The following is a 23,355-nucleotide window of genomic DNA, read 5'->3' on the forward strand; positions in this document are numbered from 1 at the left end:
TCTCAGGATTGTAGAGTAAGCTGGATTTGACATCACAAAATCAAAACAAAACCCTAATCTAATCGTCTCCTTCTCAAGGCAGAGTCTGCTACCTCCGAAACCGTACTGTCCTTTATAAAGGAGGTGGCTACAAAACCCTAGTGTTCTGTTTATAATACCCGCATTTTCAATAGCTGTTATTACTCGTAAAACCACTTAAAATGTCCACTAAGCCCTTGTTTGGGAGGAAGTTAATGGGAGTAATGTAAAGTTTCAGTATTAAGTTAACCTTGTTTGATCTTTCAAAAAAAAAAGTTAACCTTGTTTGAGAGTTATTTTTTGAGAGTAAATGGAGGTTAACGGGGTTAAATGTTTACTTCCTCTAATCTTCAAACTCTAACCTCCAAATTGGTGGTTAATGAGAATAACGTACACTTTTTTAATATTTCTTGTCTCTGCAGAGTAAATTTAACATTCCTTCCCCTCCATATTTAAACTCCCAAACGAGATTAAATATTTAACCTCATTTACATCCTATAAACTCCCAAACAATGTTAATTTTTAACTTTCATTTCCATCACTTCCATTCCCTTTCCATTACCTCCTTTAACTCTCACCTCCATTAACCTCCAAACTCCCAAACAAAGACTAATATAACATTTGGTTCTTATTCATAAATAAATCCCTATTAAAATGACTCATTTCTTACCTATTAAAGGGTGTTTTGTTGCTCTTTTCATCCTCTTGTTTGCACCTCCTGTTTACATTTTACATCTGAAAACAAGCATTAGGTGTTTGGTTAGTGATATCATATTTGCCTTTTACACCTGAAAAACAGTTTTACAAAAGCAGAAAACATCTTCTTCTTAGACAAAACAGCTTTTTCAAATAGCAAACCGTAACAGCAAACAACAAATAGCAAAAACAAACAACAACGGCAAAAGCAAACAGCAAACAACAACAATAAACAGTAGGTAAAACAAACGGGTTCTAAAACTTATAATTCAAATATTTAAGAGTTAATTTAAAAAATATGGTGGTTTCCATTTTCGCAGATCACATGGTTATTTTGCTACTTAAAATGTCCTCTTTGATTTTTCTACGAACGACAAACCCACATGGTTGCTTTTGGATAAAAAAACAAGAAGTACTGATCTACGAAAATGGCAAGTCTAACATTTAATTTTAAAGTCAAAAGTAATGTATAGAATTTCAAATACAAGTATCTCAATCTAAATAAACAAATACTATAGTTCCAAAATATAATCTAAATATAAAAGAAACTGCAACATGATGGCTCACCTAACACGATCAATTAGGCAAACAAAATACTCGAGAAAGAAAGAATCGAACTGCTAAACCATATCTCATGCAAAATAGATGGCAATGGATGAACTACCTACTCAATAAGGTGATAACTAATATATATTTATCACATGCAACATAAATCTCCAAAACATATTGTATATGTATATAATTACAAAAAGTAAAGGGTTAATTATAAATACCTACTATGTGGTTTGGCCGATTTGCATACAGGTAACTGTAGTATTTTTTTTTTTTTTTTGCAAACACAATCTCTAGTTGTCGCTGTTACCAAAATCAAGGCAAATGGATGAAATCTGTTAAGTTGATGACGTGACATATGAGTATTTTGGGGAAAACGAAATTTTTGATTTTTTTTATTTTTTTAACTTTTCTCTCTTCTTCTTCTTCATTTTTTCTTTTCACTTCTTATATTTTTAAGAACGTTTGAAATTTTCCAGAATTCCTCTTTTCTTTCTCTCTCCTTCTTCTTCTTCTTCTTTTTTAAGAATGTCTGGAATTTTCCTAGAAAAAATTCTAGAATTCTTCTTCTCTTTCTCTTTCATTCACATTCTCTTTGTCTCTCTCTCTCTCTCCTCCTCCCTCATCTTCTTCTTCTTCTTCTTCTTCTTCTCTTTCTCTCTCATTCTTTTTCTTTTTCTTCTCCTTCTCTTTCTCCCTCCTTCTCTTTCTTTTTCTCCTTCTTCTCTTTCTCCCTCCTTAAAGACAAGAGAATCAAAGTTTGACTTATCCACCTAACGATGCGCTACTAAATTAGGAAAGAAGTATAAGCAACATACTACTTCTCCCCCTAGACAAATTTGGACTCTTTGTTATAATTATCCAAACAGTCAGTCTGCCTCCGACAGAATTCAGAAGCGTGTTGTCTCAAGAAGACAAGCTTTTCATCTAAAAGACAGAAGGTGAAAGTGACAGAAGGGAGCTTTCCCTCCAACGGTTTTTCGAAATTCGAATTGACCCTCCTCCAGGCTTCACTATAAAAGCCCCAATAAAAGCTATATTTGCACTTGATAAAAAACGCTGAAATCAAGAAAATCATTTTTCAAGTGCCAAAAACTTATACACATTCATTGTTTCATTTCGTGTAAAATATAAAGGGAAAAGTACAAAATAAACCCTGTGATTTGAGTCATTTTCAAACATAAACTACGTGGTTTAAAAATTTGCAAATTGGTACATTGTGGTTCATTCTGTTAGCAAAGGTATTTCAAATTGACTATCGGTGTTAAAAAAAGTTAAAAGTCAAATGATAAAGAGTTATTTTTATCTTTATATTTATTTGTTTTATAAATTAACCATCTTATTATCTAATTATCACAAACAAACCCGAAAACAAAAACAAAATATCAAATTCACCATCTCTCCTTCTCTCACATCTCTCTTTAATTTACTTTCATTGTCTTTCTAAACATACTCACTTTCTCTCTCTATTTTCTCTCTCCAAACACATTTGTGCTTGAAATTGAAGCTTTTGGCTTCTTAGTCTTCAAATTAAGGTCCAAACGAAATTAATTGTTGCTTTTGTTTGAATTTGAGAAATAGATTAACATAATCCCGTGAGGGATTGAATATTTATAGTCTCCAAACCTGATGTGAAGTTGATAATTGTGCAGCAAACTTCCTAAAAATGGCAAATTCAATTTTTTTTTTAAAAGTTGGAAACATCCATTGAATCAAGAATGTGTAAAAAAAAAGGGGCGGCCTAGTCGCACTACGCGTCCCCGCTGAGAGAGGGTTCGGGGAGGGGTCCCACCACAAGGGTGTACTGGGGGCAAGCCTTCCCCTGCCAATTTATTTGGCAAGAGGCCGCTCCTAAGACTCGAACCCATGACCTCTTGGTCACACGACAACAACGTTTACCGTTGCGCCAAGGCTCGCCCTAATGAATAAAGAACGTGTAACAAAAGAAAATTCTAATTATCCAAACCTTGTAATGGGTCTATATCCACAAACTCCATGACTCCTCTCCTTCTGGTTTTATCATTATATGGACGTTGTAATTCATTATGAATATAAAGAAAGGGATTGCCTATATATGTTAACTGTTTGTGAAATCAATTGTGGTTGATGTCTGATACGAGTAAAATGAGCAAGTTTACGAGGCTGAACATTCATGGAAAAGAGCTTCAGAGTTATAGTTTTCAACCAGAAATGGAAGAAACAGGCAGAAATCACAGTTCAAGAAGGATTCCTCATGAACAGCTACAAGAAGAACAGAACATCATAAACAACATCATAAACCGGTCAACCTAGTAGGATAAGGATATACGCGCGGGTCGAGCAAGCCAAAGGAGAGAGAAAGAGAGAAAAAACGTGGAAAGCAAGATAGCTTCCATCTTGTGCCAAGTGTAAAGTGATTGTTTAGTTGTCCTTGTGTAATTGTCTTTAGTACTATTTTACCCTTGTTTTTAGGGTTTGTTTTATGCCTTATAAATACTATAGTTGTCGTAAGAAAGGGGTGCCTCGTTTTCCGCCACCTTTCCTTTTATTCTCTGTTTTACTTTTGTTGTCGGAAGAATGATTTTAGGAGGAACAAGTTGTTCATTCATGAAAATGAGTGAGTAATTTCCTTGGAGGCCTAGCCAGCCATAAAACGACGACTGTAAGTAACCATTTCAATTAATGAAGTATTTCCATCATGAATGATTGTCCATAGTATGCTTAATGAGTATATTAGGATCCAATCTACATATTAGTTACCGAAGATGGAACGACGGTGCTCCGACGTAACAGAAATAGTTATGTGGCTTATATTATAGTGGACGGAGACGAAAACAACCATATATTGGGGTTTCATTTATGAATGCTTTTTGAATCTTATTGCTTGCTTGTATTTTAACGCAAGGAGACTTGGTTGATAATGCTTGCTTAGAATCTTTGGAAATCGGACACCGGACCTTAGTGAATAATGAGAAAGATACCCAAATCAGGAATATGGTGCTACTTCATTGAGAAGGAATAGTTTAGTTATAGTTGTTCGTAGGTGTAGTGCTAGGCATGTGCTTGTTTAATCTGTGGTTTATTTTCTCATTTATCGTTTTACTTATTCTGCCTGTTCATGCCTAGTTATTCAGAAAATCAAACCAATCAAACTTTGAATTCTAACACTTAAGGTAACCTATTCAACCAACTAGTTTCAATCCCTGTGGAATACGACACTTGGTCTTACCAAATACTCCATTTGACCTAGTACACTTGCTAGATTCCATATTCACCACACCAAGTTTTTAGCGTCGTTGCCGGAGATTGTTAAATCTAAGATTGGAAGAATTTGTATGCTTAATTTGTTACCCGATAATCACCTGTTTGTCCAGTTTCTTTGTTTCGATTTTTAGCTGTTTATGCGAAGAACATGTATTCCTATTCTACCTGTGGACTTCGAAATCGAGAGAACCTACAGAAGAAGAAGAAGACTGTTCAGACAAGCTAGACTTGCCAGAATGAATCGCAAAAACGAGATACCAGATCCTGTACAACCAGAGAACCACGGGGAGGGTCGTGTTGAAAATAATGGTGTTAATGGAGACAAAAACAACAATGGAAATCAGAGACTGTGGATGAAGGATTATTCCAGACCATCCACTGAAGGCCATTCATCGTGTATTGTGCTACCCAATGAAGGAAACCTCCTATTTGAAATTAAAGCTTCAATGATTTAGATGCTGCAAACAACTGTGCAGTTTGGTGGATATCGGAATGAAGATCCAAACGCACATATTCAGGACTTTGTCACCATGTGTAACACATTTCGCACCCATCGAAATGAAAGTGATAAGGTGATCAAACTCGAGCTGTTTTCATTTTCTTTGAAAGACAAGGCGAAAAACTGGTTGAAGAATCTGCAACCAGGCTCAATCACTAATTGGGAGGAAATGGCTACTCTGTTCTTAATGAAATATTTCCCCCCAAGATAAGAAATCAAGCTAAGGAATAAGGTCTCTCATTTCTTTCAAGAGGAAGATGAATCACTATCTGAAGCATGGGAGAGATATAAGGAATTATTGAGAAGAGTACCGAATCATAGCATACCCATGTGGATGCAGGTTCAAAATTTTTATAATGGGGTGACCAACGCGTATAAAATCCAAATTGAATCAGTTGCCAATGGAAATCTAGAGGAACTTGAACCCCAAGCGTTGTATTAGCTGATCGAAAGAGTTGTCAATACAAGTTACAACTGGCATTCAGTATGAAGTGATGGGAAGAGAGCAACGAACAATGCAAATAGCGAAGCTATCACGAGACTTTCCTCTCAGATGGACCAATTAGTCAAAACAATGGGAAAGATGAATGTCTCTACAGTTCACACGCAAACACCTGTTCTGGTCGAGATACTATCACTTGATGTTTGCGATTTCTGCAGTGGTCCTCACAGACCCATTGATTGTCCATGAATCAAACTAGGAGCATCCATGAAGGAACAATGTGATTTCATTGCTCGACAACCACCTAACCCCTATTCGAACACATACAATCCTGGTTGGAGAAACCACCCTAACTTTTCATGGTAGGACAACCAGAGACAACCAACTGCTCAACCACCATATAGGCAAGACAATCAAATAACAACCTATCAGCCACAACAGGGCAGCACATCCAACCAACAATACCAAAGGCAACCAACTGCTCAATAAGAAGGAAAACCTCATTTGGAATCCATGATGATGCAGTTCATGAAACAGACACAGTCATCCATTAAGAGCCTTGAGACTCAAGTGCAACAATTTGCAACGGTTATTTCCTCAAAAGAGAAGGGAGCACTCCCAAGAAATACTATGACCAACCCAAAAGAAGAGGTCAATGCTATCACTTTAAGAGGAGGCAAAGAATTATCTAATGCTTTTGAAAAAATTGATGCAGGAAAAACAACTGAGCCAAGGAAGCAAACAGCTGAGCCACAACAAAAGAAAGATAAACAGTCAGTCAATGACAATCCAGTTGTACCCCAATACGAGGCAAGAGTACCATACCTGATCGATTGAAACAGCAGAAATGTGAGAAGAGACACAAGAGCTTTCTGGAACAGTTTACAAAGCTGCATATTAACATACCTTTCATCGAAGCTTTATCAGAAATGCCCATGTATGTCAAGTTCCTGAAAGACCTCCTCACTAACAAAAAGAAGCTGGAAAGCGTAGCTATGGTACAACTAAACAAGGACAGTCTGTCAATTCTACGAGCCAAACAGCAGCTTCCAAAAAAGCTAAAAGACCCAGGGAGTTTTTTTATACCCTGTTCGATAGGAACACTCACCATTCAAAACGCCATGTGTGACCTAGGAGCTAGCATTAACCTTATGCCTCACTCAATCTATATGCAACTGGGGTTAGGAGAAGCAAGACCTACGAAGGTCACAGTTCAATTAGCCGATCGATCCATTCGATACCCCAATGGCATAGTTGAAGATGTATTGGTTAAGGTCGAAAATTTCATTTTACCGGTTGATTTTGTGATAATGGATATTGTTGAAGATCTAGAAGTCCCGATTATATTGGGATGACCATTTCTAGCCACTGGAAGAGCTGCCATTGATGTACATAAAGGACATCTTATCTTGAAAATCAATAATGAAGAAGTAGTGTTTAAAATGCATGAAGTTGTTCGCTATGCATTCGCTTCTGATGATGCATGTTATTTTCTAGATACACATGATGAACACACCTTTTTGCAGGAACAATATGACGCAGAAAAGAATAAAGAGTTCTAACAACTATTCGAATCCGAACATAATAAGGAAGCAGCTGAAAGTTGCATTGATGATGAAGAAGAGGATACCCTTCTAGAACCAAACATGAGGAAAAAGGAAGAATCAATGTGTCTAGAGTTAAAGCCTCTGCCCGACCATTTAGAGTATGCCTTCCTAGATCCATCGAACAACCGACCAGTTATCATCTCTTCCACACTCACAAAAGACCAGAAGGAACAGTTGCTCACCATCTTGAGGCGACATAAGGAAGCCCAAGCATGGAAGATTAAAGACATAAAGGGGATTAGTCCAACCATATGTATGCATAAAATTCTTATGAAAGAGGATCATCGACCAACTGTTCAGCCACAGAGAAGGTTGAATCCCCACATGAAGGAAGTAGTCAAGGCGGAAGTAATAAAGCTCATCGAAGCGGGAGTTATCTATTCAATTTTAGACAGTGTGTGGACCAACCCTGTACAGGTTGTTCCGAAGAAATGAGGGACCACTGTAGTCCTAAACGAAAAGAATGAGCTCATCCATACAAGAACAATCACATGATGGCGCATGGGCATCGACTATAGGAAGTTGAATGAAGCAACACGAAAAGACCACTTCCCATTGCCTTTCATCGGCTAGATGTTAGAGCGACTAGTTGGTTATCAATTCTACTATTTTCTGGATGGGTATTCAGGATACAATCAGATCCATATTTCCACTAAGGACCATAGAAGACCACCTTCACCTGTCCTTACGGAACCTTCGCATATAAACGCATCCCTTTTGGGCTATGCAATGCTCCTGCAACATTTCAAAGATGCATGATGGCCATATTTCATGACATGATCGAAAAAACAGTTGAAATTTTCATGGATGACTTCTCAGTCTATGGAATGGCTTTTGAAGCCTATTTACAAAATTTGGAAGCTGTTCTGGAGAGATGCACTTAGACACAGTTGGTCTTAAACTGGGAGAAATTCCATTTTATGGTAACAGGAGGAATTGTGTTGGGCCATAAAATCTCGAACAAGGGGTTATAAGTTGACAAGGCTAAAGTGGAAATAATAAAAAAGCTGGCTGTTCCAACAACCGTCAAGGATATTCGAAGTTTTTTGGGACACACTGGATTCTAGAGACGGTTCATCAAAGATTTTTCAAATATCGTACAACCATTGTCTGCACTATTACACAAGGATACCAACTTCATCTTCAATGGTCAGTGCAAAAAGGCATTCGAACAGCTGAAAGATATGTTAACACACGGACCTATTCTAATTGCACCAGATTGGGGTGCCCCATTCGAGCTCATGTGCGATGCCAGCGATATAAGTGTAGGAGCTGTTCTTGGACAACGAGTTGACAAGAAATTCAAACCCATACACTACGCAAGCAAAACCTTGAACGAAGCTCTACAAAACTACATAACCACTGAGAAAGAGATTTTGGCTGTAGTCTATGCGTTCGATAAATTCCGTTCCTACCTTGTGTTGTCCAAAGTAACTGTTTATACTGACCACTCTGCTTTAAAATACTTGTTCGGCAAAAAGGATGCCAAGCCTAGGCTGATCAGATGGTTGCTACTCCTACAAGAATTCGATCTGGAGATAAAGGATAAGAAGGGCTCTGAAAACTTAGAAGCTGACCATTTGTCCAAAATTGTAACATCTTAATATTGTGCATTAAGACATTTAGACACATGCATTACACGATATTAATTAGAGAATTTAGAAATAAGTTTACATCTTACATGTCATTCACCCCATGATAGATTCAAATAGATAGTAAAATCAGGATAACGTGTAAATGTAGAAAATAAAGGTAAATGTGTCTTCAAAGCACATAAACTAGATGAGAAGTTAATAAATACACAATTAGAATGATAATTGATTAAATATAGTCTTAGTTAACACTAATAATAAGTGTAACAATGAAAGGGGATACGTTTGGAAATACGAAAATTGGTTTGGGCAAATTCATAAAAAGGGTAACCTAGATGGATAAACATGAAAATAAAGAAAAAAATACTAAAAAAGGGGAATAAGGTTCAGATTTCTCCAGAACCCTTTTGGTTAAGAACTCCTTAAAAACAAAAAAAAAGAGAGAAAAGGGAAGAGAAGAAGAAGGATAAAAAGAAGAGGTAGTAGAAGAAGAAGGTATGTTGTTCAATTGTTTTGTAACATCAAGTTCGTGACTTTAGAGTCTGATTTTAAGAAGCTTAAAGAAGAGAAAGTTGTAAGTTTATGTCTTAGTTAAATTCCAAAATTCATTTCATGCTATTTGGGTAAGTATACTAGGAGATATGGTAGTATCAATCAGACTAGATCTAATCTGAAATCTGTACTTGATTTGTTTTCTTTTTATATAGTTTGAGACATCTTAGGTTCCGAATTTGAGGAAGGTATAAAAATGAAAAGTGAGCTGCTAAATACCGCCATCAAATTCCTTTTCACCACCACTTTTGGACTTTTTTGCCCTTCTCATAATTTTGATCAAAAACTGAAAATTCTCTCTCTAAAATCATAAACCCGAACAACAATAATTGAAATTATGAAAATAATTGATGTGTGACAATCCGAACCCCGAAAATGGATGATTAAGAGTCGGAAACTTTAAGATTTACATCTTTTTATCAAAGAACTCATGAAAATAATACATATTTTTCATGACGATTTTGCATTTTTTGTCACAAAAAATAGGAGAATTTTTAATTTTTCGTCACAAAAAATTGAATGATTTAGTATTTTTCGACACTAAAAATATTACGATTTTGCATATTTGAAAATTTAGCCTAAACGGATGCGGCATACCATTCCCACCATGGTGGGAACGGATGCGGCATACATTCCCGCCATGGTGGGAATGGTATGCCGCATCCGTTTAGGCTAAATTTTGAATTTTCTCTCAAAAAAATTTTCCCTAATTTTGACAAAAAATTTATGCCAAGGGAAAAATGGTCCAATGGGTGCGGTGATAAGAAATTTGGGTGCGGTATATTACAAGACCCAAAAAAACTCAATGTAACTATGTAAGATCAATTAATATAATGGTTAATTACAAATAAATGTCATTTGGTTTTACGGATTTGCATAGAGTACCTGCAGTATTTTAATTATAAACGCAACTTTATGGTTTGCAAAATTTTTATTTTTTATTGACCTTTGATCGATAACGATCTCAAAATGAAAATTTCAAGAATTAAAATTTTTTAGTATCTATGGAACCTAATTTTTTATTTTTCTAAATCATTATTTTTAGAGTTTTTCTCTTTAAACATTAATTTTATCGCTCATAAAAACAACAATACATAAATGACCTCAAACATAAAAAGTTAAAGAATTAAAGTTGCTTAAAATATCATTTAACTCTTGAATTTTTTATTTATTTTGAGGTCGTTATCGATCAAATTTGGAAAAGTCAACAAAAAATGAAAATTTTATAAACCACAATGTCGCATTTGTAAGGAAAAATATCACATGTACCTATCTACAAATCCGTGAAACCACATGACATCTATTTGTAATTAACCCTTAATATAAAACATAAGGAAATCCCTATTTAATCGCACATGCTTATCACTAGAGCTGACACACTATAAAAAAAAAAAAAATAGATTAGAAGAGAGAAAACAAAAACAAAACAAAAAATCTCTACTTTGCTTGAAATCCTCACATAAAAATAAAAGTAATAATAGTATATTTGATGATTTTATATTTTGAGTAGAGTAGGTGGTCTCGTAGCTCAGTTGGTTAGAGCGTTGGTCTTATGAGCCGAAGGTCGCAGGTTCGAGCCCCGCTGGGACCACCTTTTTTTTCAATTCCGTGTGTTTGGTGAATCTCATTTTTATCGACGTAAAATTACATTTTTATTCAAATAGGTATAAGAACAATTTCTATATAAAAAAAGTGAGAGTAATTGAATCCAATCTATCTTTAACATCAATAAGTTAATCGTATTCTTTAATTAATTTAATTATTTAATTCTACAATTATAAGATTATAATATTGATAAAATAATTATTTCAAATATTTTTTTTCAGAAAATTTCAAATACTTAATTGCTTATATATAATTTGTTATTGTATTATTCATATATATATTTTTTATCGTATTATTCATATATATTTTATTTTACTTATTTGTGTTATTTGCATAGTTATGGTGCAAGTTATGGTTACTTTGTTGAAAAACAAAGTAATCTTTACTTTGCTGTTAACATTGTTGATTGTAATTTTTATTGATCTCCACCATTAATTTATATTAATAGGTAATTTAAATACTTTAACTGGTTAATTGGTTCTTCCGGTCTTCACTATTTTCTCCATCTTTCTTCTACACAGAATCCTCTCTTCTCTTAGATTATCTTTCTCATTTTTATGCAATTCCTCTGCTGGACTCTGCTCATATTCGACATTCCTTTGAAACCTTAAAGGAAGAAGAGAAGATAAATTACAACATACTCATCCTACTTCTTTCTTATTTCGTTTGTTAGTTTTGAATTTGGGAATTTCTTCCCAATCCCCTCATCAAATTGAGTTGCAGCCTTCTTCCCAATCCCATCATCAAATTAAGTTGCAGCCTACAAGTTTTTCTTCCCCGTGTACATCAAGCAGACTTGTCCCCATATTTGAATTTAGCAATTTGTACCGATCCTATTATTGAATCACGTTGCAGTCTGCAAGTTTTTCTTCTGCACCCTATGCTCACCTGGTCCACTTTGAATTGAAGTTCTACCCTATTTCAAGTAAGGTCGCCTTATTATTCTATTTATTTTTTATTTGAGTATATGGTTAAATTCAATCTTGTGTTACTTGATTTAAGGTGTACTACTTAAGCTAATGAGGTTTGCATGTGTGTGAAATTAGGATGATAAATTTTTTTCAATAAGCTCTTAGAAAAAAATATCAAGACATAATCAGTTAATGACTAATCAGTTGATCGTTTTTCATGATATCATGATGCATTAAATTAAAAATAAGAGCGCCATTTCCCATCACAATGCGAATAAGATCTGCCATGTTCCACTCAAGGGCCTCTTAACCTACTCAAAAACTTGGAATGGACTCCCATCACCACTCTCTTTGATTCTGCCTTTAATTAAGAGGCCTGTAGAGGAATAATTTTCACAGAAAACTCTTAATTTGGTGGGGTGTCCATAGAAAAGCTATTCTTCTTAGCATTATTCGTCTTCTATCTATTGCTTACCTCTATAAACAAACCCATCTTCAACTAGTGTAGTAGAAACCTCATTTATTCGAATTGAATCAATCATTTTCTCGAAATAATGGTATTTACTACCTTGAAGATTGGCACCCCCTAAGGAAGAAGAGAAAGGAATAATCTTATAGTTGTTTTCTAAGTTTAATTCTTTATGTTATCGAGAGTAGGCAAATGACTTTACTTACTCATCATCTTACAAAAACAGAAGTCATTATTACAACGAGTGGAATCAAATATCACCAACATTGTTGATAATTTCACTCACATTGTCAATGTTGCTAATGTACTTTTCTTCCTTCCTCGGGTCTTTGCCATTTGACGTGTTGTGGCGCCATGCTTTTAGTTTCTTGTTACCTTACTTTTTCCCAATGGTATGAACATAAATCCAAGGCCATTTCTTTTTTGGGGGCTTTTAATGCAAAAATGGTGCTATTATTTTGATTAGTTTTTCTCTTTGTGGTTATACTTAAAGTTTAGTTTATTGGCGCCAATAATCATTTAAAATGGTCTGAAATCAGTGTGGGCTGTATTGTTTCATGTGCTCTTATTGTGTTATTTATAGTCTTGTTTTTTAGAGCTTAAATGGTGGAAGTTGTGCATACCTTTTTTTCTTCTTGGTCTTGTTTTCTATTAAAATGTTTTCTTTTAGCAGTCTATTGCTGTGTAATGTGTTTAAAACATTCTCATGAGAGCGAGAAACTTCAGAAGATATCTCTCACAAAATGGCCAACATTTAGCACAGTTATTGCTATGCAAAAGAATATGGAATCTAATTTTGATAATGGCAAATTGAGTAGTTGAACTATGACTAGATTAACATTTAAGCATTTAATAGTTGGAAGGTAAGGGTTAACTTGTATCTTCTAGAACTTGCAGTTTTTTCTCCTTTACTATGGCACTAGAGGAAATCCTAGTGTGTAGTAACCACTGCTTTCGTGCCACAATAACCAGATACTTCAGTTTGTATCACAATGACATAAGATCGGTTCTTCCCTGTATGTAAATGAAATATGACCAATATAGTTCATGAAGGTCAAAATTAACATCTTTTACACTGACATGAATTGTATAGTCTAATTATTTAACTTTCCATGATTATAATAAGATTGTTTCCAATATTGTATAACTAGTTGAAAGAATTTTACCTCTTTTATTTGTTGTTTTTCTTTTGTTGATGCCATATTCTATATGATGTGTTTGCCATTTTTGGTCATTATGGATTGATTACTAAAATTGATGATTTCTAGTGTGTACGGAAGTCTACAAAGAAGGTCTAGCATTGCATCTTTATGAAAATTGATTTTGGATCTTAGGTGGAACTAAAAGTGAACTTACAATTGTCTTTAGCTGCAATTTCTTTCTAATTTTTGTTTCTGGAAACATCATCTACCTTGAAATAATTATTTCTTTAATTTTTTTTCCCTTAAGAGGTTTTTTTGTGAGTTCAGAGGTCTAAATAACAGGATTGAACCTGCACCCCTACACTCTAATTGTTTGTTCATTCATGAAAAAACCTTGTAGTTAATTAAGCAATGAATACGAGTAATGAGGAATATGGTTAGAATTAGAATTATATGAATGAGACTTGTTTTCTTTTTTGTGCATAATCAGCTAGTTGCAACAATTTTGGATGCAAGTATTTTAAATTTTATGAAATTTAGTTCCATGAATATGGTTTAATCTCCTTTTTTTGTTCAATGATATATTTTCTTTTCATACTAACGATTTGATTAGAGTAACATTAGATGGACAGTTGATGTCCTTGTGGATATATTTGGTGAATGTTAGATTAGGAGGGATTTAATTAATCTAACAACAGCTGTCACGTCCGTGACTAAATTTCTAGAATTTATATTTTAATATTAGTATATATGATAATTATTAGGTGTGTGATTTTTATTGGTGCTATAGGAAAAGTTTGGAATTAATTTGAGGGTTTTATGTGTGAATTAAAAGTTATGATAATTTTTAAAAGATTATAGAAAGATGGAGGACCAAACTGGATAATTACCAGATTTGGTATATATAGATAGAAATGGCGGAAGAGGCAGAGATTTTCCATATTTTTATTTTATTTTCTTTTTATATTCATTTTAAATTTATCAGTTTTCTCTGAACCGTTTCTCCACCGTTTCTTTGATTTATGGAGATTCGACCGTCCGAATCATTTGAAATTGAAACCATAGCATTCTTATATATAGATCTAAGTCCTAACCGAAGAATTTTTGAGTTTCGGTAGTGTTTGGAGGGAAATGGCTTAGACGGAGTTTAGAGGCGAATTGAACGGGTTTGTGGTCTTGAATTAGTAGCCAAGGTAAGTAACTATCAACTATCTTTTGAGTTTTACGGATATAGACTAAGTATTGATTATGATCTTTCTATTTCACGCCCGATGCCGATTGAGGTCGTCTAGGGTCGGGTGGGACAACAGCGATGCACTTGTCATCCCTGATCAGTTTCACATATTCCATTGAAACATGGTAGGAATTAAATTTGATAAGATAAGTACATTGTGTCCTCCCTTTGGTCATTTTTTCCTTCCATCTTTTTCCTTTTGGGGATTTGATGTTTTTGTCTTTGAAAATATCTATTTGGAGAATGGATTTCTTCATGAGTGTGTAATTACTGATGAGATTGGGGGGTGAAAAATCTCTAAAATGCTATCCTGGCAGCAACTTGCAACAACGTAGTTGATGGGTTAGTGACTAAGAATGCATTTATTGTTATTTTGGCGAAGCCCTCTGAAAATGGGCGCTATGACCTTTCTTTCTTTGTTTTCAAAATTTGCGCGACTCTTGAAAAACATGATAGAAAAAGAAGAGTTATTGTGTTTCCTGCCTAACAAGAGAATGGGAATATGTAAGTTCAGTAACTTGTTCAAGCATAGAGTTTACAAAATAAAGTAAATTTTAAGAGTTTTCAAGACTGTCATGGCAACTATAACACTATAACACTGCCATTTTAAATGGCTATTAATTATTTATTCATAACTCTTTTCATTATGACTTAGGCAAGGCATGTGTCTCTAGATGTAGAGGACAGTGATGAGAAACAATAGTAAGAGAATTTTATAAGTGTGTAGCTCCCTTTACTTGTTTAAAAAGAAGTCAATTACCTTCTATACTGTTAAAATGTTGAATTTACCTCTAAAACTTGTTTAAAGTGACCCGTTAGTATGTTATCATCCCGTTTTTTATGATAATGTTTGTGATGGAATTTATTATCTGTACGTGTGTTACCTTTCAAATCATAATTGATTTTTTCATGCTTAATGGCTAAGTCTTTAACAACTTATATATTTATTGATATTAGTTTTCTCCATATTTAGCACATATTTTCTCGAGCTTTACAAGGTTCACAAAAATTAGATTTATAAATTTGTTGAGTTCCCTTCAATCCAAATTCACATTCTTATATAGATAGTAAAATTATTGATCATTTTGAAAGAATTATAAAAGAGCTAAGCATAGGTAAGGATCTTGATGCTCAAATAAATCACTTGACATGTAATTAGATCTACACACGGTTCTTTATAATTTATTTGAATAACTAATTTATTTTTCAGATGATGTGTATAATGAAATTGTATGTTTGATTTTTATAAATAGGAGAATGAAAAGTCAATGTGCAAGAGATGTTAATGTTGTAATGCAAAACCAATTAGAAAAGCAACATGGTGAATTCAGGAATATTCACCACGAGAAAATAGAAAGAAAAAAAGTCATTGAATCTTCTAAGGTATGCATAAGTTGTTTAATATTTTATTGAATAACATGATTCTATTCTAAAAAATATGGTTATTTTCTAGTTTTTTTAAATGATGAACAAAATAAATCACATACTATTTATATTTATTAAAATTTTCAAGTGTCCGTAGAAAGTTGATACAATATCCGACAGTTTGTTAAACTTATATTGATATTTGATAGAGATATATAAGATTGATGCAGTGAAACAACTTGGACTAGATATCATTCTTAAAATTTCGAGTTAAAACTTGAAAAATCAATTGATTACAGATCTTGTGCATAGTTTTGATGTGGAAAAATGTGAGCTCTCTATGTTAATGAGAAGAGATTAAAGTTTACTGCTAAGGATATTGAAAAAACTTTAGGGTTGCCTTCAAAAGTTCAAGATGTAAAACAGTTTTGAGGTGACTATAATGATGATAACTTAGAAAGACTAAATACCTTTATGAAAAATGTTAGTGTCAAACATTTGTACAATGAGCTCCAAGCTTTACCTAGTGGTGAGGAATTTAAAACTAAGTTTTTTTGTATGCTCTTAGTACAATTATTGCTTATCTTCAAGTATAAACACATAAAAATATATATTGCCCTTTAAAATGACTTGCCCAAAATTAGAACATGAATTGGGCAGAGTACACATTAGGTTTCTTCAAGGTGAGATTTTGAAGTTTAATGAAAATAATTCTAATGATGGTAAACGGAGAATGATCAATGGTTGTATTCTTTTATTGCACGTATGAATTTCAATTTTCATTGAATATTACTTTTCCTTGTCTTTTATCTGAAACAAATTAATATTTTTTTTATTTAGAACATACATCTGTTGGATATTCTAGTTTATCTATTACCAAGCAAGAAATTCCAACAATACAATATTTGATGTTGTTAGTAAAGTTAACAACAAGATTTTCATTTGCAATTTTTAAATATTAAACTAACAGTTCACTTATATTTTTTGTTGCAATATTGTGTCGATGAAGCTTCTATATGGAAATGATATGAAATCCTGCAAATGCAAAGTGAGTTAACTTTTTATATTATTTCATTAATGATAATCCTAACTTTATCATTAAATATAAATTGTAAGTTTAATTCAATATCGATGTGAATTATATAGGATGTTCTCATTGAGATTCAAGATCTTAAAAATGAAATTGAGTTGCAAAGAAATATTTCAAAGTTCAATTGGAGAGTAATCTCGCAAAGGTGAACACCAGTATTCAAAAAGTCTGAAATGTCAATGATGTTCAAAACTTAAAAAACACTACAAGAAATTGAATTTTTTGTGGCGAACAATTAGTGGAGAAAAACAATTCCCTGCTAATTACAATGTATTTGTGGGGAAGTAGTAATTTTCCCACAAAATATAAGTATTTGTGGTGAATTTGTAATTTTGTCACAATTAATATAATATACAGTGGGAATTTAGTATTTTGCCACAAAATATAAGATATATTGTGGAGATTTCTTAGCTCCCTACAAATTTTTGAACATATTAACGGTCAAATTTTGTAAATCCCCACAGATTAACGAAAGTGAAAGCGCTGAGATTTCACGCTATCAAATAAGAGCTGGAAAAAATTTGATTATATAATATGAAAAATAATTTTATATAGAACATATTGTGGGGATTTTGAAGTTCCCCACTAATTTTGAAACACATTAATGGCAAAAATGTGAAAATCGCCACTAATTAACGAAAATAAAAGCGCTAAAATTTTGCGCATAAGAGCTGAAAATAAATTATATTTGTGGGGATTTCCTATTTCCTCACAAATATTCAGACACATTCACTATGCCATTTTCCCTTTCACATGACACAAGATACATGACATACATTTGTTTTCGTGTCGTCTGAATATTTTTCGTGACAGTATTTTAACTGTATGTCATCTGAAGGCGAAATAAAAAATGCGTTTGATTCTCAGATGACATTACGATTACAGAATCCTGTCATCCAAAGAAAACGCGTGTTTTCGTTAAATTTGATGCGCTCAACAGATGACACTTCTAATAAATGAATGTCATTGTATGCCGAAAATAAAAAAACGGCAAATGAAATTTCACTTACACGGCCATACCAAATTTTAGGCGCTCTATATCATTTGGCTGAAATTTCAGCTATATATAAACCCTCTCTCAATCCCAAACCCAAGTTTAGGTTACGCAAGCTTCATCCATCTCATCCCTCTCATCCCGCTCTATCTCCATGGTTAATTTGAACATGCAATCACTGGGTGAGCTCGAAACACGGTACTAGTAAGCCATATTTTCTTCGTTCCTAGCTGTATTAGAGTATCATTGTTCCTTACTCTATCTTTTCCTCATTCGATTTACTTTGGTGTATGTCGATTTCAGCAGTTGGTATAATGATCTTGTGATTTTCAGACCTATCGTTGAAAGGTTTAAATCTCTCGCTTAGCTACACTGATTTTATTATATTTAGATTCACTGCTCTAAAGCTTGGGTCTTTATCTTTTTTAATCTAGGGCAAGACAGTGCCTGATACAGTAGATGGTATGAACTCATCTAATTCCTTTTTTTAACACTATTTGCAGGGATAGTAAGAATGCTTCAGTACATGGGAAGGCTGACTGAAGAGATTGTCAATTGGTTCATGCCTTTAGCATATGGGAAGATTTCTTTAACTTACTCAATATATATTAATGTTATGTTGGTTTGAACTGATTGGTCATGCCTTTAGAAGTGATTGTGTATGTTTGATGTACTGTTTTGGAACCTATAACTCATTGATTTAGGAAACTAGCCTGATTTTGAGTATATATATATATATATATATATATATATATATATATATATATTGTTATGTGGGTTTGAACTGAATGATTACATATATGTATGATGTTGTGGGTGATGATGAAATGATTGGTATGAACTGATTGGTTAGATATAACTGTTTAGGAAGCTAGGACTCATAGAGTTTATGTATGAATGACCATTAAGCATGTGGCTAATTAGGCATACTCTAAAGCTTTGAATGTTCATTGAGATTGGCACTACTCTTACACCTATGAGTTATACTGCTAGAAGTGATTGAGTATGTGTATGTGTATGAAACATGTTTATGTATGATGTTCTGTTGATGTTTATGTTTGAGGTTCTGTATGAGTATGTGTGCGATTGTTCATTTGGGCATGTAGCTTATTAATCATGCATCAAGTATTAGAGGAACATTGTAAAAGGGTCATTGAGCATGTATGAAGCATGTATTAAAGGGTAAATTTAGGCTAATTGCATGTACTGATATGAGTTGCAAATGGTAAGATATCACCATACTATTTTTTATTTGAACATGACCTATGATGATAAGTAAGGAATAAGTTGTCTTGAATAAGTAAGGAATAGACATGCACGAATAAGTTGTCTACTTGTTATAGCATGTTCACTTGAATATACATATCTATTTGAATAAATTGTCTACTTGTTATAGCATGCTAGGCATACTCTTAAAGCTGAAAATGTTATGAACTCAACTGGCTCATTTTTATTTGAACATGACCTATGATGATAAGTAAGGATTCTGAATGCAATTCGTTTATGAAGCATGTATGAAGCATGTATTAAAGGGTAAATTTAGGCTAATTGAATGTACTGGTATGGCTTGCAAATGATAAGATATGTTTTGATTAGATAGAATATACATATACATACGAACTGAATAACAAGCTCTACATAAAGGGTTATGTATGTGCATTGGCCATACTCTTACTATGTTCCTTTCCACTCGGTTTGATATCGTAACAACAACATTAAACATGGTGATAGGTTTATGATGCATTCAACATAAACAGAGTCCCTTATTTTGACAGCATCATAAACCTCATTACCAAGTTTAGAGTACCACGAGTACAACCCAAGTGGAAGGAGCATGGTAAAAGGGACAGTTTAGTCTACTTGCACATACATACAAACTGAATAGCAAAGCTGTACGTTATATTACAAAAGGGGGGATGAGTGTTGCCTTTCGGTTGTAATTGACAGTCCAAAGTTCCTTAGCTGTTTTGACTAGTGAAAGGAAATTTGGAATTGGAATGAGAACCATATTTAGATATCACATTGCCTTTCAATTCTCCTTTCACTTAGCCAAGACAGCTTAGGAGATTTGAACACCCTTCATATTCAGCACAAACAGAGTCCATTGTGGTGACAGCATCATAACCCTCATTACCAAGTGGAAGGAGTATTATAAAAGGGTCAGTTTAGGAGCACAAAGCTCTACATTATATATTACAAAAGGGGGGGGGGATTAAAGGTCCAAAGCTCCTTAACTATTTGGACTATAGAAAGGAAATTTGGAATTGGAATGAGAACCACATTTGGAGCTCACATTGCCTTCCGATTCTCCTTTCTCTTAGCCAAGATAGTTTAGGAGATTTGGACACCCTCATATCCACTTTGCATACTCCTCAGTCCATATCCGGGCGATCCCCTCATACTCTTCCCTGTTGCTGCGGTATTGCTCAGCAACTGCTTCTTGCCCAGGATATGGCTCCTCACTATGGGGCTGTAGAAGTAGATCATATATGTGCCACAAACACTACAAAATGCATAAAATAATTAGAACAAAAATATGATGATGTATGTTTATCAAATGAAATAGATAAATGGTTGCATTATACCGTGGCAGTGGAAAAGCGATGGTTATTAAGGATACGGGGAAGTTGAATCAACCCCTGAGGAGCCACGTTAGGATGATATATCCTATTTCGGAACCAAAACTGAGAATAAGAGGAGAGATTTATTAGTGTATGTTTCATGTAGGTGATTATATCTTACTGATCCGAGTTAATATTACTCTTGCAGGTCTGTTTGGGAAATCCGGAGGGTAGCTAATTCTGATTTCAAATACACCCCTTTCATATGGGGTGTATTGGGGGTCTTTCATCCTGATCGACCATGTGAAGAAGTTACCATTGAGAGGACCTGTACGTTATCATCCAAGAAGAATCATTAGAAATACACAAAAGAAACCAGGAAGGGTTACAACACAACTATGGATTGACATACGTACCATTGATGGCCAGAAGCCACTCTGGGTTCTCCATGTACAACTTATCCAAGTCAGCAATTATGTCTCCTGGAGTTTCAACAAGGGGATCCATTGTTGGTAAGTTTTCTGGTTGTTGAAGGTATGATTCTCAATTATGATGCATATATTTATAGTGATATGATTGTGGTAAGTGAAAGGCTGTGAAAGGGGAAGGGTCACGTAATTACTACTGAGTTTAGGGATGTGTGTAATATTAATGACTTGCTTGGCTTTTGCAGATACCAAGACCTTTGGGATTATATGCCTAATTATTACTCCAAGATATGGATTGACTTATGAAAAATTGGTTATTTTTTTGTGTTTTAATTCAGAAATGTATTGGTTATTCAAGATATGGATTGACGTTAGGCACAAATGTAAACATATTATGAGTATTGGTCTCCAATAAAATTAAAACCGTTGATATACAGAATTTAATCTTCATATTTTAGAATGTTTCTGTATTCAGGTATAAAAACCAGAAATTCAAATGAAGAAGAAGGCATAAAGTGACATTTTAATTTTTAAAAATGTCATCTAAACAGCAATAAAAAGACATTAAAATAAATGTTTCTGTCACATGAAAAAAAAATCCTTTGACATAATTGATTAAGACATGTGCCATCTAAACAAGCTATAACGACAGAAATTATTATACGAACTGTCATCTCAAATTAAATATGTCAATTTCCCACATGCTAACCTGACGATTTTAATTGTTAGAATGTCATATGATGACATTAAAGGTGACGACAGTAATAAATAAGCTACATCTTAACAAGGGTAAGATGACAATAAGAAAATAGGCTAATGTTATATGTGATGATGAAACATGACATAACCTGACCGTCGTCTGAAGGTGCAATAGACGGCAGTGAGTCCCGTGACAGATTTATATCTCGCGGGACGACGGTTTTTAACCATCGTTTGAAGAGGGTTTTGGCATAGTGATTGGTGGAAAATTATATGGATTCCCCACTAATTGATGAAACAAATTGAGCAGCGGATAAAAAACCCTAGAGATTTCCTAGTTCCCCATTATATATAAATAGTCAGGTACTTATATCTCTCTCCTTTAAATCTTCCATCAATTTGTCTAAACCATGGAAAACCCCTTCAACAAAAACCCTAGACTATCTCGATCGTTTTGACTGTCATCGAACCAATCCATGCCCTTTCTCTTCTTTCTTCTCCGCTCTTCATTAATTTGTCTTCATATTTTCTGTCTTTCACTAGGTATTTGCAGAAAGGTATCCATAATTTTCATTCTCTAGTAAGTTTTTCAACTTTTTTATCTTTAAATTTTCCCCTTCTGTTTCTCATTAATTTTTCATCCTCAATTGGGTTTCATGGATTTTTGGAAAATATCTTGTAAATTTGGTATCTTTCTAGTTTACCATTGTTGTTTATTTTCAGTATCTGGTTCAAAGTTTCTCCATTTTTTGGTGCTTATGTAAGAGCCTATTTCTGATATCTAGATCTAATGTTTTACTTTTCAATTTAAGTTTTGAACTTTTATTTTGCTAAAATTATGAAGTTGAAATGTTATATTTCCTTCATTGAAAATTCTATTTTACTAACAAATTTTGAATTTTCATGTTTAGGTCAACCCAGATGAATGATTGATTAAGAAAAAGGGAAAAGAGTGGTTGGTTATCTACTCTCAAGAAAGCTCTGAGTCCTAAGATTAGTTGTGTTGAAACACAATTTCCACATTGATTTTGATTATGACAAAAATATTAAATTAAATTAACATCTCCATAAATAATAACACATTAAAATAAAATGTTGATTTATACTAATGTGTTTGTTGAAGTGTTCGATAATATAAGCTTTAGTTCAAAGAAATTAAACTGGGCCTTAAGCCTTTAAATCCAAGCCCATTACACAAAGGCTTGTGGATCAAAGCTTCAGCCCAACAATTAGAGGGATCCAGAAGCTAGTGAGATGTCTCAAAGATAAGATCGATCCGGAAGATAAAGATCAACCCACGTTGGACAGAATCAACCACTCTGGAAAAGATAAAGATTTGACTTCTGCACAACTGACAATGCCCTACCAGATAAGGAAAGTTTCAGAACCAACAGACGACTTGTCTCCTGGTTAACCTAAGAACTTTGCCTCATTTGGTTAGACCAAACAGTCTGCCTCTGACCAACTCTGAAGCACAACGCAACAAACCAAACCAACGGTAAAGGATAAAAGATCATTGGTTATTGGCACTGGCATCTGAGTACTGAAAATGACATTCAAATGTTTTCCCTCTCAATGGTTATTTTGAATTTCGAATTCATCCTAGCCTCAAGTGTCAACTATAAAAGGCCTTTCATTTGCAACATTGGAACTTGA

The 23,355-nt window shown here is 33.9% G+C and overlaps 2 non-coding genes across 2 annotated transcripts; one reads left to right on the top strand and one right to left on the bottom strand.

The window, feature by feature from the left end:
• Positions 1–5,225: 5,225 nt before the first annotated feature.
• Positions 5,226–5,332, bottom strand: LOC136231445 (small nucleolar RNA R71). Its single transcript, XR_010689829.1, has one exon. It is a non-coding gene; the product is annotated as a small nucleolar RNA R71 (small nucleolar RNA).
• A 5,386-nt stretch (positions 5,333–10,718) lies between these two features.
• On the top strand, positions 10,719–10,792 carry TRNAI-UAU (transfer RNA isoleucine (anticodon UAU)). The gene has a single exon. It is a non-coding gene; the product is annotated as a tRNA-Ile (tRNA).
• The last annotated feature ends 12,563 nt before the right edge of the window (positions 10,793–23,355 follow it).

Source organism: Euphorbia lathyris, chromosome 5 (genome assembly GCF_963576675.1).
Source record: "Euphorbia lathyris chromosome 5, ddEupLath1.1, whole genome shotgun sequence".
In the NCBI taxonomy this organism is placed as follows: domain Eukaryota; kingdom Viridiplantae; phylum Streptophyta; class Magnoliopsida; order Malpighiales; family Euphorbiaceae; genus Euphorbia; species Euphorbia lathyris.